Raw genomic sequence first — 18,910 nt, 5'->3', positions numbered from 1 at the left:
GTGCTATTATAAAGATGAATACATATATCAACCATACGGTCTATAGCTGGGATCGAACACTGGTCTCCCTGTTTGAAAAGTGAGTGCTGATGATATTTTGTCAACACCTACACTACAATACTGTAATAGGAAATGACTCAGGCAAGAGCAAGATGTTGGGCAACTTTGTAAACACACACACACACACACACACACAGTATTATAATCACCACCTCATTTTACTCTTTCAAAGCCATAGTTCCCCAATAAAAAGTAATACCCGTTTTCTATACCCGATGCTAAAATGCAAATTACGTTTTCGTGGTAATATTCACAGTAGGTCATGTTGACAGCGGCCTCCTAGTCCATCCCTTTGATCCCGTCATAGTTTTTATCCAAGGGAGAAATTAATGGTAGATTAAATGGATACAAAAATTTTAATTATACATAGAGTGACCGCCCTAGATAAATCATTTCCATACTCGTTTTATGAAAATCTCTATATCCCTAACTGGCAACTCATGGTAACTTTTATATGACCGAGTTATGTAAGTCAGCGAGAACACAAACACACAAACACACACACACACAAACACAAACACACACACACACACACACACACACACCATTAAAAAAAAAGAACTATCCCAAAACAAGACTTACAATTCTCCCATTGCCTCAAACTCAAGTTCAGTTTCAAATAGTTTACCTAAAAACAACGGCATTTATACAGGCATAGTTACAGAGGCTTTAAGTAATGTACAAACACAAGTATCATGTGTTAAGAGTTAGGTTCCGATATAGGTACAGTACAGTGATGTAGAGTCTGGCACAGGTATTAATAGAGTGATTTAAAGGTAGGTACCAGGTGTATATACAGTACGGAACGAGAGTGAAAATTCCACCAATGAAAAAAAAGAGACATGCTTAGAGGATATTTTGTATCGTGTTTATAGCCAATTGTTAAGGGAATAAGACTCGTCGAAGGTAGTGGACGGAGAACAGATGGTGATAAATGTATATGGGAGAAGAGAATGAAGGGAGGGAGAGATAGTTGATAAAGAGAAGGATGTAGGAACTGTAGAACTAGATATACCGTGGAGTGTTAGCGAGAGAGAGAGAGAGAGAGAGAGAGAGAGAGATTGGTGGAGACAGGGAGAGTCAAACAGAGAGCCACAATGAGAGAGACAGTCAGGCTGACAGAACGAGTACTACAAACAAGGAGAAAAAAACAGAAAGTGAAATAAAGAGAAGAAACGAGATAATGGGAAAGAAATATTGGAGAGAAATTTCAACCTTAATCTCTACAGCTCTTTAATAACCTGAACGGACCGTCCTACTCTGACCTGTAATAACCTCCAATAAATTACCGTGACCTCCAGCGATATCCTGACCTCTAATCATTGAGGTTTGTCGCCCGTACTAGAAATAACCATCTGTCGGAGTTGTTCGGTTTCCTTGGTCGAATTTAATTATTGTTTACCGTTGTTTGTATACCTGCACTGTCAAGGTATAGTTTGTATACCTGCACTGTCAAGGTATATCGTTTGTATACCTGCACGGTCAGGGTATATTGTTTGTATACCTGCTTTGTCTATACATATGCTGAATCAATGTAAACAGGTATGACAATTTTAATGGTTAAATGTTTATCTATTTATCTTCATACACCGGCTCCTCAAACACTCACATGTTCAATATTTTCATTACCTAGTGACGTGAGATTACCTCTTAGGAGGCCCCATAGCCATTTCGGATCACTTTAAGATTAGGCATCCCAACTTATTTCACCCGTTGATTAAACCTTCTAACGCTATTTGGGAAGGTTAATTTAGGTTAGCGTTAGAGCAGTTAATCTTAGGGTGAATCTGGGGTGTCTAATCTTCAGGTGATCCGACATTTCTAATAGGAAGTATTGTGCAAAGCAACTCTAAAACTCAATCTAATCTGGATGAGGAATAGGATAGGTTTTCCGCTGTGGCTCATTGCTCATGCACACCACGACCAAAATTGATTCATGTGTGGAAAGGCCATTGATTTTGTCCATTGGTTAAGGCGTGCCAGGCTCACTTAACCCCAAAAAATAAAAAATAACAAAATAACAGAAGAGGATTCGGACATTGGACATCCTCACAATTAGTGTGTTTACCTCGTGATCGTACGGCCCGCCACAAGGGATCGGATTTCTTGTGTTTGTTCTCGTAATAGTTATATCTCCTCGTTTTATTTTTCGCGGAGGAAACTATATACTGTTATATCTTAAATCCTCGTAGCGCCAGTGCTCTCCTCATAGCTCTTCCATTAGTGGCAGACACAAAACAACTGATACTGCTCTCATTTCTCTCTCTTTCCCAGGGTTTCATGTTCATTCTCTCTCAAGATTTCTCAATACACCAAATGTCCTAGATCGACGGGGGCATAAAGTAGGGGTTCAAGAATGTCATGAGAGGGCGTGAACGTACGTACCCTAGAAAGGTGGGGGACACTGAGAAACGCCCTAAGAGAATAAAAGCCCAATTTGAAATGAACTCAGAAGAGTAGCGTGTGAGCGTAGAGTGAAGCAAGTCCCTCAAACGTCTTGGAGGTCGACGTAACTAACAATAGTGAATATTTTTGCTGTGATTATTTTATGTATTAAAATGCCCTTCGCTGCCTGGGTCTTTCAACAACTTTTACAAGTTTTTATTTCTACACTAATATCTTTCAAAGGCCTCTTGTGGTTTTTTATATCCAATTGCTTCGGCTACTGGGAAATTCAAGTTGTTTATCATAATTTTTAGTTGATGATGATTAGTTTAATTTACTAATCTAGAATCGCCCATAGATGTCGATGCGTGGTGATACACTTTAGCATCAACATGTGTTCAAGCAGCGCTCACCAAGTTTTACACTCGATAACTGTGTTTGAAAATATAGTGATGATATTCTATCTTTTATTAATATACCTCTATGTATTCTATAGTTTCATTGTTCCCTGGATTAAATAGGTGTCAGCATGCGATAATTTTATAACATACAGTAAAAGTTAGTACAAAAAAGGTAAAGAAGAAGGGGAGGGAGGACATGGAGAGACAAAAACAGGGTTCTGTATTGGCTGAATGAAAACGACTATGATAAGTTGATTGACTTTTCAGAGAGGAAAAGAAAATGTCATTAACTTTATTTATGTTGGGGCGAGAGTGGCGCCACAAAGGTGGAGAGACGCTTTTATGCTTTATATTTATTCTTTTTAATACTGAAGAATTTTATTTTATTTTTATTTTTTAGCCAAGTATCATCTATGTGGGCTCATATTTATCTACTTCACAGGGTGGAAAGTAGTCATATTTGATACTATTTTTTTGGAAGTATATTCTTATAAGAGATACCCTAATATCAGATTACTCCTGGGTAAGTCTTCCCAGAAGTGTTTCATGAAACCCCGTGGTGGACCATTTCGGATTGGCCAGCGGCTGGCGAGTTCACCCATCCAGGAGCTAACTAGACCCAACAGTGTCACTGCTCGGGAAATTGGCTCGACTGTTTACCGACATATATATATATATATATATATATATATATATATATATATATATATATATATCCTAAAAATCTTGGCTCATGTAATGTGTGTATGTCTTCTTTTTCGTTTAATTTTGTTTCACGATGTAGAAAAATCTTCATTTGATTTATAATCTTTTCCTGAAGCAACTATTTGCTACGAAATGTATTTAACGAATTTCTTATTTCTAGTATATCCCGATAATTACCTGAGGCTTTATTCAGTGCCATAATAATTTTCGTAAGGTGTTCCCTTTGATTGAGAAAAATTATTACCTATGAATTCTAAAATGTTTTTATCATTAAGTTAGCTGTTTATTTGTGTCAATCTTAATGTTGTTTTTTTCTGAATATACGTAAAAAAATGTCTTGTCTAGAACCAATCATGCATGATGATGAAGTTGGTGTAATGTACGATTGACATGAGGCAGCACAGCATAGAGAGATGCGGAGAGGCTTCATGACAAAGAACTAAAGCCGAAAAGCCCTGGAGCCACTGGAGAAGTATACACATGTTTAACGATTTGTATTCCCTATATCGTACAGCAGCACTGACCCGAGTCCAAGTTTTATAATAGTCACGGCTGAAATAAAGTCCACAATACTCTTTAATATCCTACTTCGCCTGCGGATATTGCTGTACATACCCAATCAATCAGCAACGTACATTCTGAATAGTATTTCACCGATTTTTTTTAACTTGATCCATGTATCAATAATTGTCTCTCCTAGCGGTAAGAATATAACAGACCCGTGAATGGTGTTAAATAGGTCACTTTTTAGATATTTAGGATGTTGTATTTCATCGAAAGGAAATTACATTGTTGGAGGTTCTAGGTAGACCCGACCTACTCCATACATGATAACCCACTCCTGGCCACGAGTCTTGCCTAACACACAAACATAGTGGTTTATTCCTAGCATACATACACTTCTCATACACTGCACAAACAGCTATTATCGCTTCCATCACACGAAGTATTTTTCCACACTGGTGTACAAAACAAATGTAATCCCTAGCTGACACAATTAGCACCATTTATTACGAACACGTAGAAATTCCCTAACCTCGCATACATAATTTTTGTAGATCCTATCAAACAGAGCAACTGCTTATCCTAGTATGCAGCAGTGTTTATGAATCCAAGCATTAAACCACTACTAAAACTAACATACAAAACAATTACGAGTTTTAACATACATAAAAATTATCGATTGTAATACACATAACAAAGGTCCAATACGATTACCTTCACTACCAGACTTTTAATAAGTAGTAACTCAGTCGTAGCCTAACACAGTAACAGGTAATTGTAATTTATGTAAATGTGTAATATCTCAATTTTTCCTGGTAACACCTAGAGAATCAAATTTTCTACCAGGCATAAAAAAAAAATACAAACACAAAAAGTGTTTCCTGTGATCCTTCACCCCCGGTACTTGTGATAGCTTACTATTGATCGTTAACGCCCCACCCCACCCATCCCCACTAAACCATCGGCTCAATCCGCACACCACCTCCTGCTTCTCTTACCACCACCCTCACCCCGGGCCTACAGTACAGCCACATTGTTATAATTTACATAGTGAGTAAACACGTCTCTTAATTTGACTTCTCGGTGTAGATTAAGAGAAACAAAAAATATTTCAATGGGTATTAACCTATGTATATTATCTTTTAACTCTTCTACGAAACCATTAACACAGTGATTGCGAAATTAATAGACAACCGGGGTTAACGAACACATTTGGCCTTCTATTTCATTTTTTAAAGTCAGTAAATATCATCATGAATTTAATCGCATACGCCTTTATTAAACATAAACCCGAAAGCAAAGTTAGTAAAGCGAGTGGATTAAGACTTAACCCTAATATGCTATCTGAGTGTTGTGTTGCAGTGTCATACATTTTGCAAGTTTTAGATCTGAGGACAAACAGCATTAATTAACAGTGCATTAGTCTTGAAACTCGAGCAACGCTGATGAAGTTTTACGCAAGAATTCATAATGTGTTGTTACCTCCAGTTTGTTAATGACAGAAGAATAATGACAACCTGTAAGTCATTAGTGTAAGATCGGCCTTTTGTTTTTGCTTATCACAATTTGAGTAAAAAAAATATTTTTCTGTGCTTGTTCTATTAATTCTGATATTTAGTCTTTTGTGTTTTGCCGAACAGTTAAAGTTTGAAGTGTTATTCAGATAAACCAAGAAGTAGTACATTATTTTAAGGTGTGATACACAAATCATATTTGTCAAGTACTTAATGAGGCTTTACATTTAAATTCCTATTTTTTGGTAATTAAAAATAATGTACGTTATCCTAAGATAAGATTATAGCATGATTTTTCCTAAAATAGCTGATGTTATAAGTCATTACTATTCTGCAACAACTAAGATCTTTACAAGGCATACACAGGACGCCAACTAATATACGTGTTTTAACTGATAACCCTGAGATCGTGAAGTTAAGTCTCACAATAAATAATAATTTTAGAAGATTAAATGTGTAAAGTACAGTAAGAACCTGTATCAGAATCCTGACTGTTTTTGCTTCTAGCATAACGCCAAACACTTGAACTAACTTGTTTATACCGTAAACAGCTTGACTGATAGCAATGTTCAAATAATAAACATACAGAGTATACGTACTAACGAGAGGAGAATAAAAGTAAACGTTACTCTCCAAGAATAAACATGAATCTGGATACATCAAAATAGACCACCAATCTACCCCCTTGTAATACTCGCGAATACTTGTAGCCGTTGCTATTGTATTTATGCATTTATGTAATTCGACAACTAAGGTCTTTAAATATGTATTGTAAGTAGGTCCATACACTAGCTATCAACAGTTAAGAAACGTAATTTTTCTGTAACCCGTTGCTGTTGTATAAGTGCGTATTTTGAAGTCAGTTTATATATACTGTAAGAGAGCAACTGTCAAAAAGAAATGAAATTCTTCCTGTTCTGTATGATAGTTGTAGTACTAATGACAAGAACTATTCTGTCACTTTAAGTAATAGTGATAGCGTAGGGCAGTAGATTTAAGCGAAAATGAATAGCAATAGCAATAGAGATTTTAGCAAGACAGTTATCCCTGATCCAGAAACTGTAGATATATATAGTCACTTACGGTCATAACTATTTCTTGTCTCAAACTCTGATTTTCGTTTTTATCTTTGTTTTGCTTTCTTTTGTAAATGATCGTTGATGTTTCTAAATTACTTGTTCTCTTATAATTTTTAGGAGTAGGGTCGTAGTGACACTTTAAAACATCAGCGCTTTTAAAGTTTGAGCCATCGATCTGTGCGAGTCCGATACTCATCATCTAAATCTTTCGTTAGTCTTAAAATTACTACTATAACTGGTGTTGATAATTATACTGTAGTAAGTTGACTGAAATCATTGTTCATTATAGAGTTACACTGTAAAAAGACGTAACCTAACATGCCATATGGTCTATAAAATACTCCACGATTTTCTATTTTTTGGTCATAATGTCGCTTAGTTTATAAACCTACACAGAATAATATTTGCAATGTTATATAACAACTTCACGAGTTCCCTTTCAAGTTGATAGAACGTTTGATAAAATACCATGTTTGTAGTAAAGTTCGGTTTTGTGAATTCTGACCAGTTTATATTGATATAACTTTCTGTATAGCTGAGTTTTACAATGATACGGAATAATAATAATAATAATAACACAATTTCTTCCAACTCCTCAAAAAAATCCAAACGAAGCAGCATTTATTTATTTACGAGGCATTTCACAAAAAAACAGTGTTCTACCCGTGTTATAAAATCCTCAACAAACTCCAATACCCAAAAAAATGCGATGATACTTAAGATATTTATTTTCACAAGTCAGACATAGATCGGTTAGTTTGCCACGAAGAAATGAACACACCAAAATCACTTTAATACGTATATGAAAATAGGTATAACTGCCACATCTGTCGTTTGGCTTCTCGGTGGCTAGGCTGGCACTTTATGTCTCACACTTGGGAGGAGGAGGAGGAGGAAGTATATGAAGGAGGAAAGAGAGACATGTAGGACGAAGAACGGGAGTTGGGAAATGAACCGAGAACGAAGTATAATGTGGGAATCGGGAGAAATAAGGAAACAGGATCTAATACTGGAGTTGGGAATAAGAATTGGGACTAATACAGAAATTGGGAGCGAGGGCCCGAATGAGTATGAAAATAGAGGCTTAGGGACAGAGGTGAATGATCAGAAGCAAAGAAGACAAAAAAGAATGAAAGACAAGAACACGACACAGCGGGTGAAAGATATAAACAGAGGCATAAACACGAGAGAAACAGAATAAAGGTAGACAGAGATAAGCAGAAGAATTGACAGGCAGCAACAGAGAGCTGTGAAAATAAGACAGGAACGATAGCATAGAAGAAAATGAATGATTGAAAACAGCAGCAGGAAGAGGCTAAGAAAAAAGAAAGCAATAGGGTTAAGAGCAAATGATACACTAAAGAGGGAACACAGAAAAGCGAGTAAAAATAAGGGGCGAAGAATGACAAAAAGAATGAGAAAAAATCTCAGATATATGAATACAATACAAGCTGAGGGTAGGACCAAGGATAAGAGGGTTACTGTGAGAGGGATGGGAATTTGACTATGAAAAATTGAATAGAGGGACGGGAGGAAGGGAAGGTGAAGTAAGGCAGCAGGAGCGCCGAGTACTCACGTGTAGAGGTAGGGCTGGCTCGGCTAGACTGGCGGGAGAAGAGCCTGTTGCGTCAGCTGTGAGGGACGAGGGCGCGGGGTGTCGCCTGTTGCTTGTGCTTGGGCAGAGCCTCAGTAACTCACGTTCGTCTACAAGGGATGGAGGTAACCAAGTCAGCATCTGGCCACGCGCACCCATATATATACAAGACCCTCCTCCGCCCACAGCCATTGGTCGAGGATGCCATCTACTGTACGTCACGCTCATTCCACCAATCATCTCAGCCCACACAGTGATGTCACTATCTCGGCGCTCTCTCACTGGTCCAGGGTTATTGCATTGCTTGTTTGCCCAACTACAAATCTTGTTAAATCGGGTTTCTTTCAACACACACACCTTAGAGTCTTAGACTATCTACACGAGCTTATTAAATCTTCAGGTGAACCGTAAACATGATTCTTATTAGTCTTCATCAATAATAAACATGGAAAAATAAAATGTATTGAGTCCCGTGCCTTCTTTAATAACACCAAACTAATCAGGCTTTAAAATATAAAAACTGTGGAGCCAAAATCCTATAAACCAAATATTTCCCGTTCAGATTGTCTTCGTTTCCAGGATTATCTTTATCATCACCGCCATCTTATCTTAGCCACGCCGAAGAAGATCAATCAGTCATTATACCACCGGATCTGCACTTGTAAAACGTGAATCAAGAAAGGCTTAATTAATGTCGTGAAATGTATGGCTGATGGGGGAGGGGGGACATGTCTGGCTGGTGTATACGTCGAGCCGTCATGGTGTTTACCCTATGGGGTGGGCGGCGTCACTCGTCATGCGTCACACAAGGGATAAAAAATTTAGATTCGCCTGACACCCTGTGGATGACACAGTGTTTACGGTTTTTGGTGTTGGGGCGCTGTAGCAGTAGCAGTAGTAGGTGTTGTTACTCATAGTAGGAAGAAGGAGGAGAAGTATCATAGTAGTAGTAGTAGTCGTAGTAGTAATAGTGTTATAGTAAAATTAGTGATATTAGGAGCTTGTAATTGTATTTAAAAAAACAATACTAGTAGCACTAATAAGGGTGAGTTGAGTACTAAAACTAAACGTAACATCATAGTTGTTCATTGTAATACTACTCATATAAACAGTAGTGGCTCAGGATATATATGGATAGAGTGGCGTCAAAAGTAATATCAAGACAACCTTATTATTAGTGGTATCGTGGCTATTGTGGCAGATCATGTTATTCAGCAGAGAGTTAACCCCGTATAAAATTAAGTTAATGCAGCTTGTATTATTAATAACAGTTTCTAAAGTAGTTCTCATAGCTGTGGTTAAGTCGCCTTCAGTGAATGTTATCTCAGCCGCTCATGAAGTAGAAAGATATTAGACAACAACCAAGATTTTTTATTTATGAAATGTAACTAAATTCAGTATATGAGACTGGAAGGGGCAGGGTCGCCTTTTTGTATTGTGTTCAGGGGTAGAGATAACTGGCTTTGTAAGAGAAACAACATACTGAAATGCCAGTATGTGTTCCCCAGCTGATTTCCCTACAACCAGCTGGGGAACACAGGAAAAGTAATGTGTATAATATGTGGCACTGTACAAAATCGTGCCATTAATAACACTGATAATAACACTTGTCATTGTGTTAATAATGCTCATGTTATATATTAATAATTATAACAGTTACAATCATTTTAATGTTATAATGATAGTGATACCGGAATTTAATGAAAAAAAAAACTCTAAGTCTTATTTGGGATAATTTCAGTTGTTTACAGAATAGCAGATGTACCTTTCCAAATATATTCACCGATTATTGAGTAATGTAGATCCTGATAAGTGACCTGCTCTTAAAATATGACCCAATGAAAGACGTTAATACACTCTGAAAAAAAACACACACAATAATTCAGTGGTACAAACTTGTTAAGTAATGAAGTGTTTGTAATATCAACTTAATTAGACTTTGTACAGTACTGGTATCTCAAAAAAGTATCTGACTTCCGAAATGCTACATGCAACTCGTGATCTCCCTGGAGGGTTGGTATGCGTGGCTCTGTGGCATACTAATTCTATTACATTTGGTAACCGAAAATCATATTAATTACGCCGAAATAAATACACATTGCATTACTTATGTTAAACTATTGTAACGTATCCCCTCGCTCGCTGTCTGCCAGTACCCACCCACCTCTCGTTTTACGTGGGGATCGGGTTCTTGAAAATCTCCGCTTAATTCAAAAACGTGTAAATTAAACCTATTTTTCCCATAAGAATACATGTAATTGATACAGGTTGGGAGTGTAATAACCCCCCCCCCTCCTCCCAGCTTATTGAACCTGAAAATTAAACACTCTAACACTAACCTAACCTAACCTAATCTAATCTAATCTAATCCCCCTAAAGGAGAAATAATCTAGGAGACCGAATCTTCAGGTGAGCCAGCGTTGTTAATAATAATGATAATAATAATAATAATAATAATAATAATAATAATAATAATAATTAGTGTTTGACTTGGTTGACTGTATTATTGATCTTTGTAACTAGAAGTTGCGTCTTTATAAACCTGGCAACCATAACAGTGAGCTTACTCCTCATTTAGGAAGTGCCACTCACGACAGACACACCCTTTGACGTAGAGCGAGGTTATCTGGTCACACTCTGTGATTATGTTGGGTATTTCCCCGTGAATGATAACCCTCAGCCTATACTATGACGCCTCTACCACCATTCACACCTCTTCTTCTCCCACCCCTACGCAACTCTTCCGTTAACGCCACTATTGCTTATCCTCGGTAGTAATGATCACACTCACCATGGCCAGAGACGAGACAAGACCTCAGCGAGGACACCATGAACTTTTCTGACTGGAACAAGGTGACGGTGGTACGGTTGTATGCTACATACTCCACACCTCCAGAAAAGTTAAACCTCCTCGTCCTCAAGAAGTGGGTTAAAAAGGTCGTCCGCCGGCCGATTGGTGGTCTTATGGTTACCTTCAGCGTCGTGGGACAGGTTGAGCAATTGTGCGACGTCAAAGTCATCAATGACGTCCCGTTAAGGTGGAAACAATATTCGAAGACAACGCGGTGTGGGGCAGTTATTTCACAAGCCGAAATACAGCATATAGACGAAAACGAGATCGGAGATTTATAGGAAAAACAAAAATAGTAGTCGTGCAACGAAAAATGGAGAGATCTGACGGAAAATCCACCTCAGCTTTAGTTGGCTTTCTCCACCAACTTCCAGAGGGAACAGTGTAGGATCGTGAAGATGAAACACACCAAGAGCCTCTCCTTCAAGGATGCTCTCCTCCAAGTGAGGAAAAACAAGAAAGACCATCCAGAACCTGAAAACCATCAAGAACAGGAACCAGAAGAACAAGGAGCAGACCAAGAACCAGAAGAACAAGGAGCAGACCAAGAACCAGAAGAAGAAAGAACAAGAAATGGAAATTGAAGAACATAAAGAACAAAAATAACATCAAGGAAATGAGGAAGAAAAAAGAAGTCAACAACAAGAAGAACAAATGTAAGAGGCTACAGTAAACTTAAACATTCAACAACAAGGACACGGCCGTAATAATAACCACCCCTGTAAATGACGGTCAGTAATCTTAAAGGAAGGAGAGAATGATCACACGCCCACACAGCTCCAGTACACCATAGTCTACATATCCTTACACTCCCACACACTAAGTAACTTCATCATTTACGCTCACTTGTCTACTCGGTCTTCACCAAAGCTCACACATACACACACCTCAAGAGATCAATGTTCAGTGTATCGTTGACTCTCCTCACTCCTACGGTAGAGACATGTCATCTAGTTGCACAGTGAATAGCGACAAAACGGTCCACTCGGGAAACTGAATGTTCGTACAAGTTTCAAATCCTATACACTAACAACATTAATTTTCTACACGTTTAAGAGTTATTGTTTCATGTACTTTACGTGCTTTAAGAAGTTAGTTGGAGAAACACAAGAATACATAAAGACACTTAAGATGAAGAAACACCAATACATAATATATCATAACCTTTAATCTGGGTTTTATACATCTCAACTAATGGTGAATTCCGAGTTGTTGGTTGTTAGTCATAATGTATTACTGCTCTTCAATATTAAGGTCTTTAAGCGTGTATTCTAGACTAGTAAATACATTAGTAACTAATAGTAAAGAACTTAAGAGAGATACTGTGCATCTCATTGGTTATCGCAAGCAAGAGACCCGGTGACTGATGCCTACAACCATGGCAGTTGAAACATCTATTAAAAAAAGGCATCATCCTCGCCTTGTCCTACACTAACGATGCTGTCACTTAGAGTTTTTTTTTTTAAAGTCGAGTGTTTCGGAACAGACATGACACCAGTGTTCACTCACCGTGGTAGTTGAAGCAATTAACTCGAGACAACAATACCATTCTGAGCTCTGACTGACTGAATTTGATCATATATTTTTTTGTAAAGTTATTGACAGTTGAAGTGAAGCAAAACGAACATTCAGACAAATCTACGTCAATACCATATTAACTGTTAAAATTTTATGGTTTTGGTACTAAAAGTCAATACTGTATATCCCTTGACTTGTTTCATGCTCAACTCAGCTCAAATTTAGAACACCTGAGAGAGACAGACATACCTAATCCTTACAGCTTGACGTCCACTAGGTTCATATTTCATTCCCAGTGGGTTTCTGGTTTCCCGGAGTTTCATATGTCCCTGAATTCTGGTACAGAACTAGCCCTAGTTTCGGGATCCCGGGATCTCTCAGATTTTTCTTCTGGAGTCTGGAAATAAGAACGAAAAAGAACATTACAGCATGGAGTTGCAATTTAACAGCATTTCTTATGATAATGGGAACAAGAATGAATACATCCTGTGAAATTCTACTTATTTAGACCTTTGACAAAATTACATGAAACATTCCCTACTTCTCAGGCCGCCAGAGCCTCACTGGCATGCTCGTCACTCGTCTAAACATATACTGTACGAGTACACGACATACCAGTCAGGTCATATTGGTGTACAGGACAGGAACACTCGTCTCTACTCCTGCAGGTCGTAACTGGTTAGTAATTTAGCAACATACGTATTTCACCTATTTCTATTTTATTTTATTTTTATTCAGTTTATGTACTTATTTAGGTTGACTAGAGAAGGATTATTAAAACGCGGGAAATCCCGGGATTTTCAAAATTTAGCCTGGGATTTAAGTGCAAGATTTGCACTTTTGCAAGATTCCCTAAAAAATTGACACTTAGCCGTTCCGCTAAATATACTAACTCAGAATACGCGCTTTAAAATCTTAATTGTTGAAGTGCAGTAATACATTATAACAACACAATCCTTGCCTGCCCAGGTGTTATCTCACATATAATAAAAATAAGCTATTTTTATGTAAAATTGTTGTGGTTATTGTGCACCATTTCTCTCTAATACTTCTTACGTCAGTCCTCTCTCCTTCCTGCGTCAACATAATTGGAAAGAGTAACCACCAACTGTATTATTAAATTAATACCCAAAAGCATACTTCAAGTACATTGAGCGTAAAGATTTTATTTCATGTGTAGTTACAAATAAATATCAAAATATGTGTCTGGGAGTGCAAGGATGTACGTTTGTTTATAAATGCGTGTAGAAGAGAGTTTGTTTGTAGATATGTCTCAAAGCGTGGAAAGTGTGTGTGTGTCTGTAAGTGCAACCGAAAGAGTGTTTATGTATAGCTGAGTCTTTAAACGTATGAGTGTGTGACTAAATGTGCTTAAACGTTCATGTGGGGACATGTGTGTTTTTGTGGTGCCTGGTAATTGAGCCGCATGTGTGTGTGTGTGTGTGTGTGTGTGTGTGTGTGTACACACAGGGTGGTGTAATGCGTCTTGTGTGGCCTACCCTCCCGCACTTGATATAGCCCTCCACACGTGCAACACCTGTGGACAGCCCTGTCCATCCCGTTTCGGCCTCTCGAGTCACCTCCGACCTCACCAATGAAGGTGACATCCTTAATAACTCATATCATTGTATCATAGCTGGATGAATATCATACTCGATTCCGAGTGACAGCAAAGTAGTGTGTGTGTGTAATAATAATAATAATAATAATAATAATAATAATAATAATAATAATAATAATAAACGGTTCATTAATAGAGTTGCAGCCGGTGGTTGTGTGTGTGTTCTACTACTGTGAGTATATTTTTGTTCCAGTCGTGTGCACAACTATATAAAGGCTGAATCATTTACACCTGAAAAAGAAAAAGCTAAAAATTATGAGACAGGAGAGATCGTCGAGGCTTAGTTGAACCATCTTGGCAAGCGCCTGTAATGTTGATGTTATAATGTATTACTACGCTTCAATAGCAATTACAGTAAAGGTCTTGATGTGAATTATTAGAAAAAATCCTTGTTTCGAGGATTGTTTTTATATTTTTTTACTTTTTTGTTTATTATACACATCAGATTTTGTTTATGTGTTTGTCTGTCTGTACTTATATATCAATTAAACTTATTTAACCATCTAATGTTCATTTTATTCAGCAATTATAGTGTTCATATACATCCCTCTTGTTCATATACATGTTTTCAGTCCTTGACACATCTACGTAGTCTGGCATTCATCCACACATACACACACACACACACACACTATTACCTCCGTCCATAATGAAACACCAAAAAGAATAATGCCACGTTTTTCTACCCTCTGGTTTTGTGAACTACATCCATACGAGAAAATTTACGACTACGGTGTCATGGACTTACGACACTGTGGCCAGGTAATCAACACATCCTGCAGTTTATTTACGGTCGTGAATGAGTGACTGTAGGAGGGGGGTAGGAGGGATATTTCGGCTGTTAGTTCCACGTTAATTAAAGTTTGCCTTGTTGGCTTGAGCGTTGAGGCTGCTTCATAAACGCCGACGGGGTTCTGACATGTGAGTTTCGGAGCCTAGTGGGGAATCTCACTCTTTGCATTTCTCTTCTTAATTGCAGCCGAATGCGCGTGTTTTGTATTCTAATAAATTTAATGAGACATTTATTACCTGTATAGAGAAAAATAAGTTTTATTTATGTTAAGAGAGAATTAAATATTTTACCGTGTTTCAATAGAGTATAGATATAATGTTTAGGATTCTATGAAAATTAGTGATATGATGATGTACAGTATTGACTTACTGTTGGTCAAAAATATAAATCTTGTGATCTATTCCTGGAGTCGAGGCAACAAATTTCGAAGCTCAGCATGAGTCGAAGAGCCAATGATTCCTGCTAAGATTTGTATTTACGGCCCGCAAGGGAGTGTTGAAGGTAAGAAAATTTACCTAACAAGATAACATAAGTTCCCAAGGTTAAAATAATAAAAAAAAGACATCGAGGAAACAAAGACTTTTTTCCATAAAGGCTTCACACAAAAACAAAGAATATTTATGTACCGGTTTTAATGTACAATCACTCGATCAAAAACAGTTGCATACTTTTATTAAATTTTCAACAAAAAATACCCTCCCCTTCCAAAAAAAGAAGGAAATATTATAAATTAATAAAAGAAACGAGTATTAAAGAAGAAAAATAGAGGACCAGAAAATAAAAGAAAGGATAAAATTTACAAGTTACTTTTTCACCTGCAAAAATTATAAATTAAAAAATATATGGAAAAAGTTTTACTATGCACGTGATGGATAAACTAGAGTAAAATAAACAAGCATAAAACCTAAGTATGGTGCGAATTTCAACAATTCATTAGGGAATATTTTGTATGAAATGGTTGTGTACATTTTGAAGGTCTCTACACAAATTTGGGGACGTTCATCATCCCGTTTGTTTATATCATTTGTGCCTGGATTTTTTTTCTCTTGTTAGCTGTTTGTGTGTGTGTGTGTGTGTGTGTGTGTGTGTGTGTGTGTGTGTGTGTGTATTTGTTTATTGCATTGTTTGTGTTTGAGATTATTTCTTTATTAACTATGGATGATTGTTTGTCGTATTGTTTGTATCAGTTTTTGTTGCTCTTGTTATGCAGTATATGTATGAGTGTGCGTATATGTTTGTTTGTTTGTTTGCAGGAATAAAGGTCTGTCTGACTGTATATAGGACTCTTAAGTGTGTGGGTGGGTGTGTGACTGGCCAAGTGTTTATAGGAATATGCGTCCAAGTGTTTGTCTGTGAAGTTGCTTTCTCTGGGCGACAGAAAAGTATTTACAATCGTTTCTTTGATGTCTGTCTGTCTGTCTGTCTGTCTGTGTAAATAAATATCTAAAAACAATTGAACGAATGGTGATGGATACAATAAAACGTCGGGGTAGTTGAACCCCTTGAGGACGATGAACCCCTTGAGGACGATGAACCCCTTGAGGACGATGACGTATTCCCTTGACGACGATGACGTATTCCCTTGACGACGATGATGTAATCCCTTGATGATGACTTAATCCCTTGAGGACAATGAAATAATCCCTTGGGCACTGGAGCAGGTTTCGATATATTCAGGAGCCAGTGCATGCCAAGTACTGGCCAACAGAGTCCAGGAGCATTTGACCTCACTGCACAGTCGTGATGATATTTTGCCTCCTCTGCTACCAAGTTATTAACTGCTTGCACCCGGATTCGAACAATTTCAGCCCACTCGTCATTCCCTTCAGAGTCATATTTCAAGATAGTCTAAGGTCGTCACCTCGCTCACAGACCTCCGTCGTGCAACTGGCTGTCTTTCATTACAAGCTGCAGTGATGTGCTCCCCACAACAAAGACAATCGTTCTTGATATCAAATACTGTGGTACCAGATCATAACACTAGCATAGTGACCTGTACAAGCTCAGCATCAAGTTTTCGCTTCTTATAATACTGTATGGATTTAATACGAGTATATTCCAATCTACACCTTGCATGTGCCATCGTGGACGCCATCTTTAATTGTAGAAATTCCTCAAGGAGTTTTGTGGTGTAATTTGTATATGGTACTAAGAGCATAACTCTGCTTTGAACGAATTATTTTCATTTCAAATCTAATGCCCTTGGACTATAACAGAGACCTGACCGACCGCCCAATCAACTAAAGAGCCGTTCAGTGGCCAGGATAAAAATAAAAAAGTAAAAGTTGAGATCTGATAATTTCTTGACGACTTTGATTAATCCTTTGTTGACAATTACAATCCCTTGAATACAATGACTTAATCCGTTTGAGTAAGATGTCGTATTCTCCTGAGGAAGAAGACAGCTGTAGACAGTTAAGCTTTCCTTAGGTACTAAAAGTTAATAAGAATATGTCATTAGAGTTCAGACCTTTATTTAACTCAATATCGACATTTTCTTTTTTAATTAATTTCTTGTAATTGTGGTTTTCTTGGTCAGTACTCCATCCAGCATCAAGACACCATCTTCTGCTTCTCCATGCTAACACCTCTTTATTTTATACTCCCTCCCCCCGCCTGTGGTCCCTTTGCCCCTCTGCGTCTCACCCCACTCTTGTATGGCCTCCTCGTCTTCCCTTGTTGACATATAATTTTAGTCAGCGAAAAAAAAAAAAGCCAGTTTGGGTGTAGTTGCCCCCTTGACCCTCCTGTGGACGCCAATGCTTATATAGAATTTATGCTGCACGCCCATACACGTACTGTAGGTTCAACAAAACCACTGGACATGCTCTACTTTACATTCGTTCACAAATTTGTCTCAATACATTTCTTTATTCACATCTTATTCTCTTTTCTTTTGATCCTCTGAGTCATTTCGTCATCTTTTGTTCCATTCTCTCACATGACCACTCCCAGACGGTGTAGGCAACAGGCTCGTCAAGGTATTCTAGTATGTATTCGTGAAGAATAGATTTATTTCACTCTGCTCATATTCAATGGAAACCTAACCTAACCTAACCTAACCTAAGCTAGCCTAACCTAATCTAACCAATGAATTCCAGTCAGTGAATGCACTACATGCAGGAATTTTTCTTAAGCTTTCGATGAAATCTCACATACACGACTAACCTCGGATATCCAGGCTCCTGGTATCACTGGTAAAATATTGAAAATACATCAATACTGAATTAAACGAGGAATTAAACAGTGGTTATAAACTACATGTAAATAGAATTAGACTGAAAAAAAATGTCCCGGGCGGAGTACAGATGAACATATACAGAATATTGAGTCACACCAAGTTCAAAAACAATACAAGTTAAGAAAACATTGCAATCACGTATAAATGCTAGCTGATGATTAACTTATTGTAAATATTATATTCGCACTACAAGAAATTTCGTAGTAATTATGGCGGTGATTATAATAAAATGGTCAAGTTTTGTAAGAAAGAATATTCTGCCGAAACCGCTCAGGAGTATTCTTGGAATTCAGACAATGTCCATGAGTTGTTAAGAAATTCAGACCTCCTGAGTATATAAGATATTCGCACACCGTCCCTGGGTATTCCAAATAGCCAAACAATGTCCTTGACTGTCAAAAATATTCCACTTAGGTAAGTTGTAAGCATGTCTGTCTTCACCGCTAATGGAGTACATTTTTGTCTTAATGTCTCGGAGAACCAAAGTCCTGTAGTGTTATTCTTCAACTATTCAGGACATTCAGGCTTGGCTAAGGACAAAGGAGGCTTGAGGAGGATGGGTAGGATGTGTGGAGGGGAGAGGAGGAAAGGCGGCATCTGCTCTTGTGATAATGGTGTTAACGGCGCAGCAAGAATGTCTCCCA

General features: G+C 37.7%; 1 protein-coding gene across 1 annotated transcript in view; it reads right to left on the bottom strand.

The window, feature by feature from the left end:
- LOC121867295 (myosuppressin-like) overlaps window positions 1–8,382 on the bottom strand; it is a 48,921-nt gene extending 40,539 nt beyond the window's left edge. Inside the window, exon 1 of the mRNA XM_042367190.1 lies at window positions 8,225–8,382. The gene's annotated coding sequence lies outside the window, so the exon portion shown is untranslated. The remainder of the gene's footprint in view (window positions 1–8,224) is intronic.
- Window positions 8,383–18,910: the final 10,528 nt, after the last annotated feature.

The sequence above is a fragment of the Homarus americanus genome, unplaced genomic scaffold (assembly GCF_018991925.1).
Source record: "Homarus americanus isolate GMGI-L3 unplaced genomic scaffold, GMGI_Hamer_2.0 scaffold6317, whole genome shotgun sequence".
NCBI lineage: Eukaryota > Metazoa > Arthropoda > Malacostraca > Decapoda > Nephropidae > Homarus > Homarus americanus.
This window is presented reverse-complemented; position numbering and strand designations above follow the sequence as displayed.